Source organism: Geotrypetes seraphini, chromosome 10, assembly GCF_902459505.1.
Source record: "Geotrypetes seraphini chromosome 10, aGeoSer1.1, whole genome shotgun sequence".
Lineage (NCBI taxonomy): Eukaryota > Metazoa > Chordata > Amphibia > Gymnophiona > Dermophiidae > Geotrypetes > Geotrypetes seraphini.
This window is the reverse complement of record NC_047093.1, coordinates 63,155,102-63,171,375: the sequence shown is the minus strand read 5'-3', so window position 1 is coordinate 63,171,375 and position 16,274 is coordinate 63,155,102.

The window sequence follows — 16,274 nt, the reverse complement described above, 5'->3', positions numbered from 1 at the left end:
AACCTGTGATCGGTTTAGAGGCAAATTGAAAAGTCTCTTATTGAAGGATGCTTTCAATTTATAACAACCTGTTATCAGGTTTTCCATTTATCATCCTTCTGCTTTCTTTACCAATAGCCTGTTGTTTTTACCTTAAATGTTCTTCTATCCTATCACAAATGTATTTCTCCCCTTAGTTCCCTTTTGTCTCAATCTGTTTGTCCATATTTCTATAGTAATTAATCAATATTTCTGTATGTTATTATGTTTGGGCTCATTTTTATTTTTTGTACATCGCTTAGAAATTGGATAAGTTATCAAATCAAATTGTGATAAAACTTGAAACTATCCATAAGAAGCATTTCTTCTATCTCTCTCCCCTTCCCTCCCTGTGCACCACCTCCTCCCTATCTTTCCCCTTCCCCTCCATCCCTGTGCACCATCTCCTCCTTCTCTTTCCCCCTCCTGTGGTCTGACATCTCTGTATTCCTCCTTCCCCCCTCTCTCCCTCCTCCCATGGTCTGACATCTCTCTCTCTCCTTCCCTCCCTCTCCCTATATCGAAATGACAGTGCCAGCATCTATATGACTTAGAACTATCTAATTTTTGTAATCTAACAGGGGTCAAAAAACTTCTATGCAACAAAAAAAACCATGTTTGTCACATAGACGCTGACACCATACATCTCATCCTCCAAGTCCAAATCCGTGAGTAGCAGAAATTTGCTGCTTTGTCTCAATGCTCCAAATGTCTTTTAGACTAGTTTATGTTTTTTTATTCAAAAATTCAGATATTAATTTATACCACTTGGCTGCCTGATGCCCCAGCAAATCTGTCTAGAAACATAGGCCCGGCAAGCTATACTGAGTTTTCAAGTTTTGCCAATCAGGGAACCCTTTCTGAATGGCCTGCTTCAACTGCAACCATTTATATATTTGAGACTGCAATACCAAATGTTTGTTGCAGTCTTGAAAAGTCAAGCAGCTTTCCATCTGATAACACATCATCCAGTGTGCCTATGCCTGCCTGCAGCCAGTGCCTCCAGAGGATCTTAGACTCGCCAATTTGAATCTTGGAGTTCAACCACAAGGTCTGACGTGGATAAATGAATCGGGAATAGGTGTTAAGTTATTAATAAATTTCGATGTCTGCCATGTAGCGAATAAAATTCTATTGTCCTAGGTAACTTCATACTTAAAATATGACATAATCTCAATGGAGACAGGAGTTGCCACTCTAAGTAAAGCCAATCAGGGAGATGTTCCATGAGCTCAGGAAGGATCCAATACATACCCTGACGCAGTATATAGGCCTGATGGTACCTATAAAAATTTGGGAAATTTACCTCACTCTCTGCAATTGGTTTTTGTAAAGATACTAAAACAATTCGAGCGGTTTTACCCAGCCAAATAAATATGGTAAGAATACTATTCAATTTCTTATAAAAGGATCCCTGAAAATAAACTGGCAACATACCCATTTGGTAGCAAACCGTTTTAACAACGATTGTTAGACCATTAGAGGCTTTAGTGCATCTAGCCCTGAATCAGAGGGGTGGGGCTCAGATCTGGCTGGAGTTAAATGTCCTAAATGAGTATAGAGAAGGGGAGGCCCCACGTGAAAGAATCCTTTCAGGGTGCTTTTGTTGGCTGCAGTATCTGAAGGGAGCCTGGGGAAGAGGAGCAGCATCAAAACAGACCTTATTTGAAACTTGAGATAGGCCAAGTTTATCATGGAACCTGGTTGACATTGTCAGTTTGGTAGTCAGGGCCAAACTAGGCCTGAGTATTGGATTCAACACAACATAAAGATCTTAGGTATTATATTTGACAATAAATTGTCATACCACGACCACATAAGCAATGTCGTTAAATCCACTTTCTTCAGATTACGACAAATTCGTTCAGTTTCTAAATTTTTATGTGCAAAATCACTTAATATCTTGATTCATTCTTTTGTCATCTCTAAACTCGACTACTGCAATGCCTTATTCAAAGGTTTACCTCAAAAAGAAATTAGACGTCTACAAATTGTTCAGAATGCCGCTATTAAATTAATACATAAAGCAAAAAAATTTGACCACGTCACTCCCTTACTTAAAGAATCACATTGGCTTCCTATAGCACACCGTATTCTATTCAAGATAAGTCTACTTACATTTAAAACTCTTCTTTTTCAAACTCCGGCTTTCATCCATAGAGTCTTAATTCCATATTCCACTATTAGAACATTGAGATCACAGGACCAACATTTATTAACCATTCCTTCTTTAAAAATCATCAATACTAGACGTCTTACTATCTTCTCGGTGACAGCTCCTCAATCCTGGAATGATCTTCCAACATATATAAGAGAAGAAAAGAATCTAGATAAATTCAAGAGTAAGCTTAAAAGTTTCCTTTTTAATGATGCTTTTAGCGATTAACGATCTTTTAATATCATATTTTTAATAATTTTCCTCCCCCTATGTTATTACCTTCTTTTTTTTTTTTTTTTATTTTGAATTTAATATGCATTGTAACCATTAATGAACTTTCCTTTTGTTTCTAACAATGTCCAATAATCTATTTTTATTTTAATATTGTGATTTGTGTTTGTAACAGTATTTATTTATATAATATTTTACCCATGTTTTATAACTATGTGTTTTATTTTGTACATCGCCTTGAATTTTGATATGGCGATTAATCAAACTATTTAATAAACTTGGAAACTTGGAAACTTGGAAGTAAGGACTTGAACTTTAGGGACTCCAGAACATAGACAAGGTTGTTGGGCTGTCTTTAGGAGGGGCAGACAAGAGCGTACTGGGGACTACAGAAGCAGGCCATGAAAGAGAACTTATGAGTTTAAGAAATTACTTTACATGTCTATTTTCTCCTGATCTGTGAAAGGATAAGATAAACTATTCCTCTGCATGAAAATAAATTATATTATTTCACAACCTTCTATATGGCTTTATTTTTTAAGGGCCAAGACCCATCCTAGCTCATGTTACTACAGTAGTATTGAACCAAATGATGTTGAAGAAAAAAATAGCTGACACAGTAAAACAGGGAGACAAGACATTTTTTAGATATATTAGTGATAGGAAAAAGTGCAAAAGTGGCATTGTGAGACTCAACGGTGAAGGGGAGGAATATGTAGAAGCTGATAAAGAAAAGGCCAAATTGCTTAGCATATATTTCTATTCTGTGTTCAGGAGCAGGACCGCAGAAGACAAATGTGAATAGGGATGGAGGAATAATAGACCCTGATCGATTTTCAGAGGGTTGTGTTCATGAGGAGCTAGCAAAAATAAAGGTAGACAAAGCAATGGGGCCAGATGGTGTACATCCTAGGATGCTGAAGGAACTTAGGGAAGTTCTGGCAGCTCCGCTGACTGACCTTTTTAACGAGTCTCTAGAGTCAGGAGTGGTACTGGAGGACTGATGAAGGGTGGGTGTGGTTCCTTTCCACAAAAGTAAAACTAAGGAAAAGAAAGGACTGTGTCTGAATTCAAGAGGGCCTGGGATAAGCATGTGGTATTTCTTGGAGAGAGAAATAATGGTTATTGTGGATGGGCAGACTAGATGGGCCATTTGGCCTTTATCTGCCATCATGTTTCTATGATATGGAGCAGTTACTGGACTCATACAATTATGGTTTTAGAAAAGCACATGGTATAGAAACTCTTTTGTTGTAATATAACATAACATAGCAACATTTCTTATATACCGCAGCACCTCGCAGTTCAGGGCGGTTAACAAAAATTAAAATACAAGTATACACGGTATAATCACAGTTAATTAATCAAAATATTTGCCAAATAGATCAGGCTTCATAGATTTTCTAAATGCCAGGTAAGAAGTAGAGATAGAAAGATACATACTAATTTGTTTATCCAGTAATGCTGCCTGATACGCTAAGATTTTACTAAAAAAAAGCGTTTATACACACATCCTTTTACAGAAGGAAAGTCAAATATCCAGTGAGATATGGATTGCAATTTGCATTATCACTTTAGCCCTGATTCTGTAAGTGGCACTTGCCATGGCATCTACAAAACGGGCACCTACTCATATGCACCTACTCATGTGGATTAAAAACTGGTTGGAGCATAGGAAACAGAGAGTGGGGGTAAATGGACAATACTTGGACTGGAAGAGCATCACCAGTGGGGTGCCGCAGGGCTCAGTGCTTGGACCCGTGCTCTTCAACATCTTTATAAATGATCTGGACATAGGTACGATGAGCGAGGTGATTAAATTTGCGGACGATACAAAGTTATCTTGTAAACCGTGTCGAGCTCCATTCTCATGGAGATGATGCGGTATATAAACTTAAGGTTTAGATTAGATTAGATTAGATTAGTGAAGACACAGGGGGATTTCGAAGATCTGCAACGTGACATAATCAGGCTCGAGGAATGGGCATCGACATGGCAGATGAGGTTCAACGAGGATAAGTGTAAAGTGATGCATGTCGGTAACAAAATCTCATGCACGAGTACAGGATGTCCGGGGCAGTACTTGGAAAGACCTCCCAGGAAAGAGATGCAATGCACGGCGGCGGCAATAAGGGCAAATAGAATGCTAGGAATGATAAAGGGGATCACGTACAGATCGGAGAAGGTTATCATGCTGCTGTACCTGGCCATGGTGCACCCTCACCTGGAGTATTGCATCCAGCACTGGTCGCCGTACATGAAGAAGGACACGGTACTACTCGAAAGGGTCCAGAGAAGAGCAACTAAGATGATTAAGGGGTTGAAGGAGCTGCCGTACAGTGAAAGATTAGAGAAACTGGGCCTCTTCTCCCTCGAACAGAGGAGATTGAGAGGGGACATGATCGAAACATTCAAGGTATTGAAGGGAATAGACTTAGTAGATAAGGGCAGGTTGTTCACCCTCTCCAAGGATGGGAGAATGAGAAAGCACTCTCTAAAGTTGAAAGGGGATAGATTCCATACGAACGTAAGAAAGTTCTTCTTCACCCAGAGAGGTAGAAAACTGGAATGCTCTTCCAGAGTCTGTCATAGAGGAAAACACCCTCCAGGGATTCAAGGCAAAGTTAGACAAGTTCCTGCTGAACCAGAACGTACGCAGGTAGGGCTAGTCTCAGTTAGGTCACTGGTCTTTGACCAGAGGGCTGCTGTGTGAGCGGAGTGCTGGGCACGATGGACCACTGGTCTGACCCAGCAGTGGCAATTCTTATGTTCTTATGTGTCAATCACTGACAGGTGCCGGTTCCAGAATCGTGGCTCCCAAGGACCCTAGACGATGGAAATGAAGGCCAGTATTTTACAGGTCTACATTTCCAGTGCCCAGGGTCCTTCCCAAATCACGGCCAGCGGAGCATAGTGATTCTGAAGCTGGCACTGCCCCTAACCATGCCCATTTCTGAGCTTCGGAGTTACTAAGCACTACTAGCTGCCAGGGATCTAGTTGCCGATCCCGGAGATTACGTAGCAGCAGCTATTTTTATTTTTAGGATGGTTTGATTGGGTTTTAATGGCATGACCAATTATTGCACTACTTAAACCCAGCTTTTGTAGAATCTGGCTCTTTATGACTTTGGGTATTTCATCAGCTTTTGATACAGTTGATAATGAAATATTACTTAGGCATTTATATGCATTAGGATGTAGCTTATTAAACTGAACTTGCTTTGCAAATGAGGGTGGGCGGTTCTACCTCAGATGTTTCTTCCATGAGCATGGATCTACCTCAGAATTCAGCAGTATCTGCTCTGCTGCTTAATTTGTATCTTGTTCCACAGATAAGAGACATCAGCCCCCCCAAAAAAAATTTTCAGTGATCCGTTGAATTGTGATATGCGTCAGTTCACCAAAATAGTTTGCAAATTTTTCTCTTACTTGTCTTGCAAGGAAAGCAGACATAGGGTAACTAATTATATATTTTTTTTATTATGCAAAAGTTGCCTTGTCAGACTCACTAATAATTTTTCTCTTGGCTTATATCATGCTTGTTAAAATGCTTATTCTGGCATTTGCAATATTAAGTATGCAAAAAAACGATATAGTATGTTTATTGGCTGGAAAAACCAATCTACGGTAAAGCTGTTTTGGTGTCAGTTTTCTTTCAAATTCAGACTTTTGATGTTGGACAGCTGTTCTATATAATTAACTAACTTGAAGCAACATATTTATAATGGTAACAACAAAGTGAAAGATTGTAATAAAGCTTCCGTATCAAGATTATTAATTTTCTTATTGCAGCTGCCAATACATTCAAAAATCTCACTTTATTTAGCTAATAGGACACTTAGTTTAATGAAAAAAGAGTTTGCATAATAGAAATCACCTAATTAAATTCTCAAGCTTAGATTCGCTGAGTATTTACTTACCTATTATGCTAAAAGTTACTGGGAAGCAGTACCAGAGATCTCACCCTCAATTTCCTTTCTACTGCAACAGTGACTTCTTGAAATTAAATCTGCAAATAAGTGTAAAAGTGTATTTAGGCTTCCAAGGCTGGCCTCATTGACTGTTGCAGTTGTCTGCATCTGGGTAGGCATGATGGCTGAAATGTTGGTTCTACCTACCCACATGCGGCAAGACCTGGACAACTGCAACAATCAGGTGTAAAACGGCTTTAAAATTATAAAACTGGTTTTAAAAAAATCTTTAGAAAAACTTTCTGCTTTATTGATGCTGAGAAAACAGCCTACTGCAAGGTTTATCCCCCCCTCACCCCTTTATAATTCTTCCCTTAAAAATCCTCTAGTATGAGACTCTCATAAATGTAATTGATTTCATAGGCAAGATCATTATTGTGCAGTTCTTCCGAATATCAAGCAGTTAATAAATAGCACTTGATTGCTATAGAGATGCTTGTACTCTAGTTCATTACTCTTTTCTTGGTATTTGCTTTCTTACATGTTTTTTCCTCATGCCTACAGAATAAGTATCAACATTGTTCACTTCAATGCTGTCTCTTTCTATGGAAATGTCTTTTAGGATCCACTGTATTAGCTTGGTGTTTTGTGATACAGTTTTATTTTTCCACCATCTTCCTTCCCTTTTTATCTCACCCAAAACTGGCTTCCTCTGGGCCACCATATGCCTTTCCTTGTAACTACACAGCCTTTCACTATTTATTCACATTAGCGTTGCCCGATTCAGGAAAAAAAAATCAATTCGATTCGATTCAGCCTATTGAATTGATTTTTCGATTCGATTCGATTTGCCTGCCCAAGTGGATGTTTTTTTCAAATATCCTGATGGGTTTATTTTATAGACTCTTCACCCCTTTTATAGCCTCTTCACCCACTTTGCCCTCTCTTACCCACACTTGCGCTGTGGTGTAAACAAAATAAACAAACAAAAAATAATTTTCCTCTCTCTCTCAAATCCTAGCTCACGTTCGTGGTCTAACACCACAAAATAAAAAATAAAATTATTTTTTCTACCTTTTCTTGTCTGATCATTATTCAGATCTTATCGGTCCCCGGCTCCAGTTGTCTTCTGATAACTTGCTTGCCAGGGTCTTCTTCTTTCTTCTTTCTCCGTGCTAACCATCCATCTGCCATTTCTGTCCTCGCCTTCCGTTTCCCTCCCCTGGAGGTCTGGTATCTTTCCTTTTTTTCATCTCCATCCACCTTTTCTGAATTATCCTTTCATCCTTCATCTCTCTCTCCTTCCCCACCACCCTAGGGTCCACTATGTCTCCCTTTCTTTTCCCAACTACCCTTCTATCCAGTATATCTATCCCTCCCCTCCACACCATCCCTTGTGTCCAACTTCTCTTCCCTTATGTTCCTTCCCTCCCTAAATCCCATTGTCCACTATCTATCTCCCTCTCCTATTTATAGAACTTTATTTCTTCTATCCTTCCCCTCATTTTCCCTCTCCATGATCTCCCCTAAGTCCATCTCCCCCCTCCACCAAGTTCATTTCTCCATCTATCTTCTCCCCATCTCTCCTCCAGTCCACCAACTCCCCATCTCCCTTCTTTATTTTTTTTATGGCACTCCTAAGCCCCCAAAGAAAGAAAAATGGGGAGACCCAATGATCCACAGTGAAAACAATCCACCAATGAAAACAAAAACAAAAACTGTGGATACAGATATTCTGGAGATAATTTATTAAACACTGACATATAAAACCATGAAAATTCAATTTAAAAAGTACAATGATAAAAAATACAGTGATAAAAATCCAACCAGACCCTACACGGTCCATGTTTCGGTGAACACGCCTTTCTCAGGGGTCCAATGGTTTGCAAAACCGGAAGTTACATCAAAGCAAGGACTTCGGTGGTAGAAGGAAATCCCGATCGGGTCTGCGGTGGTAGCAAGGGGCCAATGAATCGGTAAGTCCGATTTTATGCAATAACAAACCAATTTGAATCGGAGAATCGATTCGAATCGCGAATTGGGCAGCACTAATTCACATGCTTCCACCTGGGCCAGCAATTGCAGTGATCATCTTTCACCAGACCACGGCTTCCTCCAGAACCTGGTACATGGGCACCAAGTCTGACCTCTAGGAGTCTCCCCAGTGTGATGATTGAGATAACCATAACCATAGTAAACCCATCTCCAGCCAGTCCAAGGGAGTAGAAACCATGTTGGGAATTGAGCCCAAATTTCCATCAAGCTAGAACATAGCAGCCACTGAGCCATTAGACTGGTTCATGCTGTAATAAATTATTGAATTTAGTGCCTTGCCCACTTTACACCTATGAGATTGAATAGATTTATCCAAGACAGAATCCAGCAAAGTTAAAAGGAATGTCAGAGCATTGCAGAATAAAGACTTGAAGCAATGAACCTTGAAATGTACAATGATGTATTACGACACAGAGTAGTACAGGCCATAAAAGGTGCAGGAATGCAGGTCTTTATTCAGTCTGCAAACTCCATGATCTACAAAGCACACTCTAGCTGGAATAATAACTGGCTCATGCAATTCTAAAGCTGAAAAAATGCAAGAGTTTGAAGATTTGCATAGTAACTGAAATTTAAAAGACACAAAGCATAGGAAAATGCAAAATTGTTTCTGGTTTTAGAGAAGCTGAGAAAAGAGACTGTATTCTGCCAGCAGTGAAGATTATTTAGGCTGATGCAAGATTAAGGCATGGGTTTACAGGAAAGAGAAGGAAGAAATACATAACTTCTAAACTATCTGGTGAAAGAACACTCTTGTCCTAAAGAAACTGTGGAGAAAAGTAGTTTTCAAGTGCAAATCTTTGGTTTAATGCAGTGGTTCCCAAACCTGGTCCTAGAGGCATCCCAGCCAGTCAGGTTTTCAGGATATCCACACTGGAGATAGTACTTGCAAATAACTCTCATGGATATTCATTGTGGCTATCCTGAAAACCTGACTGGCTGGTGTGCCTCATGGATAGTTTACGAGAGGGACAAAGCAAAGCAATACAAAGAAGCAACAAAAGCACCAAGGATAATCCAGAATCTAGAATAAATGCTTTATTTTTAGACCCGACACGGTCTGTGTTTTGGTGTACAAATAACTGTATCAGGGGTCAAAAATAACAATAAATGTTTACAGCATCAGCAAAAAAAAATAAAAAAAACCCAAAATGTACCAGATACCAAGGATGCTATTAGGAGAGCATACTTAAGAGCTCGCTATGCCAATCATAGTGTTTTTCTACAATATCAGAATATTGAGCAACCTGATAGAATAGTATGCATTACTCCATTTTCCACCTTATCTAAACAATATATATCTCTAATACGAAAACACTGGCATGTTGTTCAGTTATATCCCCCCTTGCAAGAACCTCCCTTAATCGCTTATAAGTGTTCCAAAAATATAGGTGAGATAATACGTACAGTTAAAAACAATATTGATCACAATGAACAGGGTGGTGAACACAAATGCTGCGGGAGGTGCCAATGGTATAGATTTAGTATACAAAGTCCCTCATGGAATGACCCCCAATACAGGGAGAACTTATTTTCATAGAAATTCGACTTACTGTAATGGTCTTTATGTTATCTATATACTGATCTGCCCATGCAATAAGATCTATGTTGGCAGGAGTAGTAGGCCAGTGGTTCTCAACCCTGTCCTGGGGGACCTCCAGCCAGTTGGGTTTTCAAGATATCCCTAATGAATATGCATAAGACACATTTGCATGCCTGTCTCCTCCATTATATGCAAATCTCTCTCATGCATATTCATTAGGGATATCTTAAAAACCCAACTGGCTGGGGATCCCCTAGGATAGGGTTGAGAACCACTGTAGTAATAGGCAGATCAAAATAAGACTAAATGAACACAAGTCTAGGGTGATGACTTAATCTCTGCAGGCACCAATAGTAGCGCATTGGTTAGAAGCAGGTCATTCTGTTAATGATTTCACATGGCGAGTAATTGATTCTGTAACTGTAGGTTGGGAGGGTGGAGACATTGATAGGCAATTGAATTACCGTGAACAAAGATGGATTTATTATCTGAATGCAGTAAGCCCTACCATATTTAATGCGGATGTGGAGAGGATGACACTCCTTTGAATCTCCTGCGCTCTGCTGAGCAGCATTCTCTGATAGGAAGATGGATGTCATGTGATGTAATAATATTTAAACAAGCAGAAAGACACTGCGGCCATATTTAGAATGGCACAAGGCTGGCAGCGGGTCTTTCTTAACGGTGAGTGACAATATGGGTCGCTAAACCTGTACTAGCATTGATCTAAAACTGAACTTAAAGTATATTTTGATTAGCGTTACTCTCTAATATTCTTCGTTTTGATCTTTATTAAGGATTGCTCTTTGAAAAAGCCTATCAGCGAAACGTGGATTCATGTCGGAGCCTCCGTTTCAGCTTTTATATAAAATGAAAGATAAGTTATAGTTTTCACACTATTTAAGATTTAAAAAATAAATGTAAAAAGTTAATAAGTATATAAGTATATAAATTATGGATGGTGGAGGCCAACCGATGAGGAGGCTAGCTACATTAAGCCTGAACTCAAATGAAATAGTAAGTTCAGGTGTCACCGCTGAGGTTAATCCTCCACTATTAATATCTTTGCATAAGAATATTGCTTATACAGACGACTAAAGATTGTGAAGTGAAGTTAATAAGAATATTTGAGGACTTGTGGAAGAATATTTGATGATATTGATATTTAAAAAATCTTGTTTCCCTTAAATTTACAAGTTCAATTATGGGGTGGGAGGGAGGGTATTTTTATTGTTACATGTTGTATAAGTATTGATTATATGATAGATAAGGGTGGGGGGGAGATAAGAGAATATTATATGTATCATTGTTGATTATTAAGTGATATATTTATGGTTATTTGTATGGATATGTTATCACACTTATTATAAGTTTAAAAATGAATAAAGATTAAAAAAAAAAAGATATTAAAAAAAAAAAGATATTAAAAAAACAAAGAAAAGTTTCTGTTCTGAAGCTGTGACTATATATTGATGACTGGTATTATTAAAAACATAAATATACAGTGAACCCTTGATTATCCAGATCTCGTTTATCTGGACTTCGGATTTAATGGACCATGCCCCGGTGATTACAACTCCCAGTTTGCAATGCATCACCCTCTGCAGCGATGCTCTTTGAGTGACGCCAGTGCAACATTCGGGGGCTGAGTAGCCACTTCCCAGAGGAAAAGCTTCCGGGTAAGGAGTTATTCACGGGTGGTAGGGATATTCAGATTTTCTGGACAATTGGGTTTAACGGACACCACTCTCCTCCCCCCCCCCAGCAGTCCCTTAAATCGAGGGTTCACTGTAATGATAAAACAAGCTATAAATAATCCTTAAAAACAACACAAGTAAAACAAACTGGAAAAGATTATCAATAATACGTATAAAGGATACATTTCAAAAAACTATCTTCTTCCTTTACAAAGCCGCGCTAGCATTTTTAGTGCCAGCCATGGTATTAACAGCTCCAACACTCATATGAGCATCCAAGCTGCTGGCGCTAAAAATGCTTGCATGGCTTTGTAAAAGAGGGGATATATTATATAAACATATGGACAAGTGATGCATTAATGAAAATCAAATGGTCAACAATGTGATTATATGAAAAATAATAAAGCACTAACCTCAAGGACCAGGTTTGGGAATTACTGGTTCTATACAATACAATACAAGCTTTATATTCTGCCAGTACCTCATGGAAGTTCAAAGCGATTTAAATAAACATAAATGAGCTAATCCAACCTTATAAACTGGTTAGCAAATATATCTTTTTAAGTACAAATTCTTCAAACAAATAGGTCTTTAGCTCTTTTTTTAATCTCTTAAAGATAATTTGATTATTGATCATAATAGGCAGAGTTTTCCATAGTTTTGCTGCTTGGTAAACCCAGCTTGAATTGAAAATTCTGGTGTACTTTTTTTTTTTTTTTTTTTTAATTTAATTTATAATTTTCAATTTACAATTCAAGTATCACTTGTTCAGAAAAATAAAGATAAGCCAATAAAGCACTAATATAAACATTCTACATCCCTAACTTATTACAAGGAAAATCATTATAGCTTAACTTCAACTCTAGTCCACAATAAGGATCCAAGGCATACATAGCGGAAAATTAAGGTAATATTAACAAACTAAATTGTTATATAAAAGAAAATAGGCCCTTTAGGCAGAGACAGATTTAACAATAATCAATTATCCTCTTATTCCCCCTTAAACCTGAGGTGCTGTAGACAAGAATGTTGTCAACTGGCTTGGATCAAAGAAAACATATTTTTTCATACGATATTGTATCACACATTTACAAGGGTGTCGAAGATAAAAGGTCGCCCCCCAAAGCTATAACCCCTGGTTTTAAAAGAAGAAATTCACGTCTCCTTTTTTGTGTATCTCGAGCCAGATCTGGAAAAATCAATATTTTAAGTCCCATAAATTTCTTAAGTCTCTGGTGTATTTTATCTTTTTAATTTTAATGAGTAACTACCACCTTACTGTATTGACCTTATATTTGAATTGTGGAGCTGGTAAGTGAAGAGAAAGGCAAGGTAGGTAAACTCTAAGGGGCTCATTCTGTAAGTGGCACCTGCCACATCAGGTGCCTTGAAAACTGGCACCTGCCATGTGTCAATCAGTCAGGTGCTGCTTCAGGAACTGGGGATACCGGTTCCTCACATAGGCCTACATTTCCAGTACCTAAGGTCCTTGTAGAATCACAGCCAGTGGTGCCTAGTAATACCAAAGTCCAGTACCACCTTAAACACGTCCACTTCTGGGCTTCAATGTCACTAGCCGCGGTTAGGCACCATGTAACCAGGCACCGTTCCCGGAAGGTGCCTAGCACCATCTAATTTATTTTCAAGAGTTCTTAATTGTTTTTTTAATGGCACGGCCAATTATCACAGCACTTAAAACCAATTAAAACACTTAAGTTAGTTGTCTCCAGGCCTAACTTTCGGCAACTTTTTTGAGAATCCAGCCCAAAGTGCAGTGGCGTAGCAAGGGTGAGAGGCACCCAGGGCAGTGGTGCCTCTCCCCAACCCCCTACCTCCACACACTCCTTCCCCACCCCCTCCTGCCATGCGCACGCTGCTTCCTTTCCCCTGTACCTCTGTAACGTTCATGGTGCGAGCAGCATCCCTCATGCTGCTGTCATGCCAGCATTAACTCTTCCACTGACGTCAGTTCCTAGGCGCAGGTCCAAAAAGTGACATCAGAGGAAGCGCTGACTCTGGCGTGACAGCAGCTTGGGGGTTGATGCTCGTGCCACGAACGTTACAGAGGTACGGGGGAAGTGAAGCGGCACACACACGCGGCAATGGGGGGTGGGGAAGGTGTGGGGGGTGGAGAGGGAGATGAGTGCCTGAGCCCTCACAAAGATGGTGCCCGGTGTGTACCGCGACCCCTTACTACGCTACTGCTTAAGCGTATACAGCCCAAACCGTTTTGTTTCCTTTGTCACTTACAGGAATTTTCTGCTGCTTTATTGGTTATAAAAAAATTGTATCTGATTCTATATATGGAATCTAAACAATTGGCACCAACTATGGCACTAAGGGGTCCTTTCACTAAGGTGTGTTAGCCATTTTAGCGTGTACTAATTTTTAGCGCAAGCTAAAATGGCTACCGCACCTTAGATAGTCTTCAATCAATTATCGGATTTCATTGAAAAAACCAATATTTTACACCCAAATCAGACAGGCTTCAGACAACACCACTCAACAGAATACTCATTACTAGGTATGATTACATCCATACAATATTTCTTAGATCATCACCAGTCAGTTTTATTAATTTCATTAGACCTTTCAGCCGCTTTCGATACTATTGACCACGAGCTCCTATTAAATAGGCTTCAATCTATCGGTGTCACAGACCAGGTTTTATCTTGGTTTCAATCCTATTTTTCCGATCGTACATCTTCTGTGTTATTCAATAATGAAACCTCTAATAATTTTTCCTTAACATACGGTGTTCCACAAGGTTCCATATTATCTCCACTTTTATTTAATATCTTTCTTGCACCACTCCTTACTCTTTGTCAGTCCATCGGCTTTAATGTCTTTGCCTATGCCGATGACATTCAATTGTTACATCCCATTGATACTAATAATCCTTTGGACATTTCAACAATAACCATGAAACTAGAAAAAATATCAGATTGGTTAAATATCAATCGTCTGGCATTGAATGTAAATAAATCAAATACAATGCTCTTTCCCTGGAAAGATAATTTAAGTCTTAATTTCCCAATCACTATTAAGGGCTTTCCGTTACAAGAAGTTATAAAAATAAAAATCTTAGGAATTATATTTGATAATAAACTCACTTTTCATGACCATATCAGCAGTGTTGTCAAATTATCTTTTTTTAGGCTTAGACAAATTCGCTCTATTTCTCAATTTCTTTGTGAAAAGTCTCTTAAAATTCTTATCCATTCTTTCGTTTTATCTAAGATAGACTATTGTAACTCTTTATATAACGGTATTGCTCAAAAGGAACTTAAACGCCTTCAGATTATTCAAAACACATCTATAAAATTGATTACCAAAGCAAGGAAATTCGACCATGTGACACCTCTTCTTAGGGAAGCCCATTGGCTCCCAGTCACACATCGTGTAACTTATAAAATATGCCTACTTACATATAAAACTCTTCTTTTCAAAACCCCAGCATTTATTCATAAATATTTGATTCCATATACCACTAGTCGAATATTAAGATCTACAGAACAACATCTTCTATTGGTTCCCTCTCTTAAATTCATAAACACTAGACGACAAGCTATCTTTTCTGTTTCAGCCCCCCAAACCTGGAATTCTCTCCCTATCTATTTAAGGGAAGAAACAAACATAGAAAAATTCAAAGGTAAGCTGAAGAGTTTTCTCTTTAAAGATGCCTTTTCTAGTTAATCATTTCTACACTAATTAATAATAATTCTTTTACTTTTAATCTTTCACTGAAACATTTAGCCTTTTCCCTCTCCTTATGTATTTTCCCTACTTATTTTTCTATCTTTATAACATATTGTAACTTTTACCCATGCTTTTCCTCATGTTTTTGTTTTGTCAATAGTTTTGTTAATAGTATGTTCAGTTCTATTTAATGTATTATTCCCCTTTTTATTGTAATTTTAGTATTATGTAAATCACTTAGAATGTGGATTAAGCGATTAATCAAATTTTTAATAGTAAAAGGACCCCTAAGTGCGATTCTGTAAGTTACATGAACCTTATAGAATCACACTTAGCACCAGGGCTTGTCATAACTTTTAGGTGCACCCATTTTGGCCAGCTAAAACCAGACCTAAATACCTGTGCCTAAATTATGTGTGACCCATTGATCAGTGCATAACTTTTAGGAATGGGGGGAGCACTACTAGGGGTGAGCAACCTGGAAAGAGACCTGGGAGTGATGGTAGACACAACACTGAAGGCGTCGGCGCAGTGCGCCACAGCCTCAAGGAAAGCAAACAAAATGTTGGGTATCATTAAAAAGGGTATCACGACTAGATCGAAGGAAGTCATCCTGCCACTGTATCGTGCAATGGTGCGGCCGCATCTTGAATACTGTGTCCAGTACTGGTCGCCGTACCTCAAGAAGGACATGGCAGTACTTGAGAGAGTCCAGAGAAGAGCAACAAAGCTGATAAAGGGTATGGAAAATCTCTCATATACTGACAGATTGAAACAGTTAGGACTGTTCTCCCTGGAGAAGCGGAGACTTAGGGGAGACATGATAGAAACCTTCAAGATCCTGAAAGGCATAGAGAAAGTAGACAGGGACAGATTTTTCAAACTAAGGGGAACCACAAGTACAAGGGGGCACTCGGAGAAATTGAAAGGGGACAGGTTTAGAACAAACGCTAGGAAGTTCT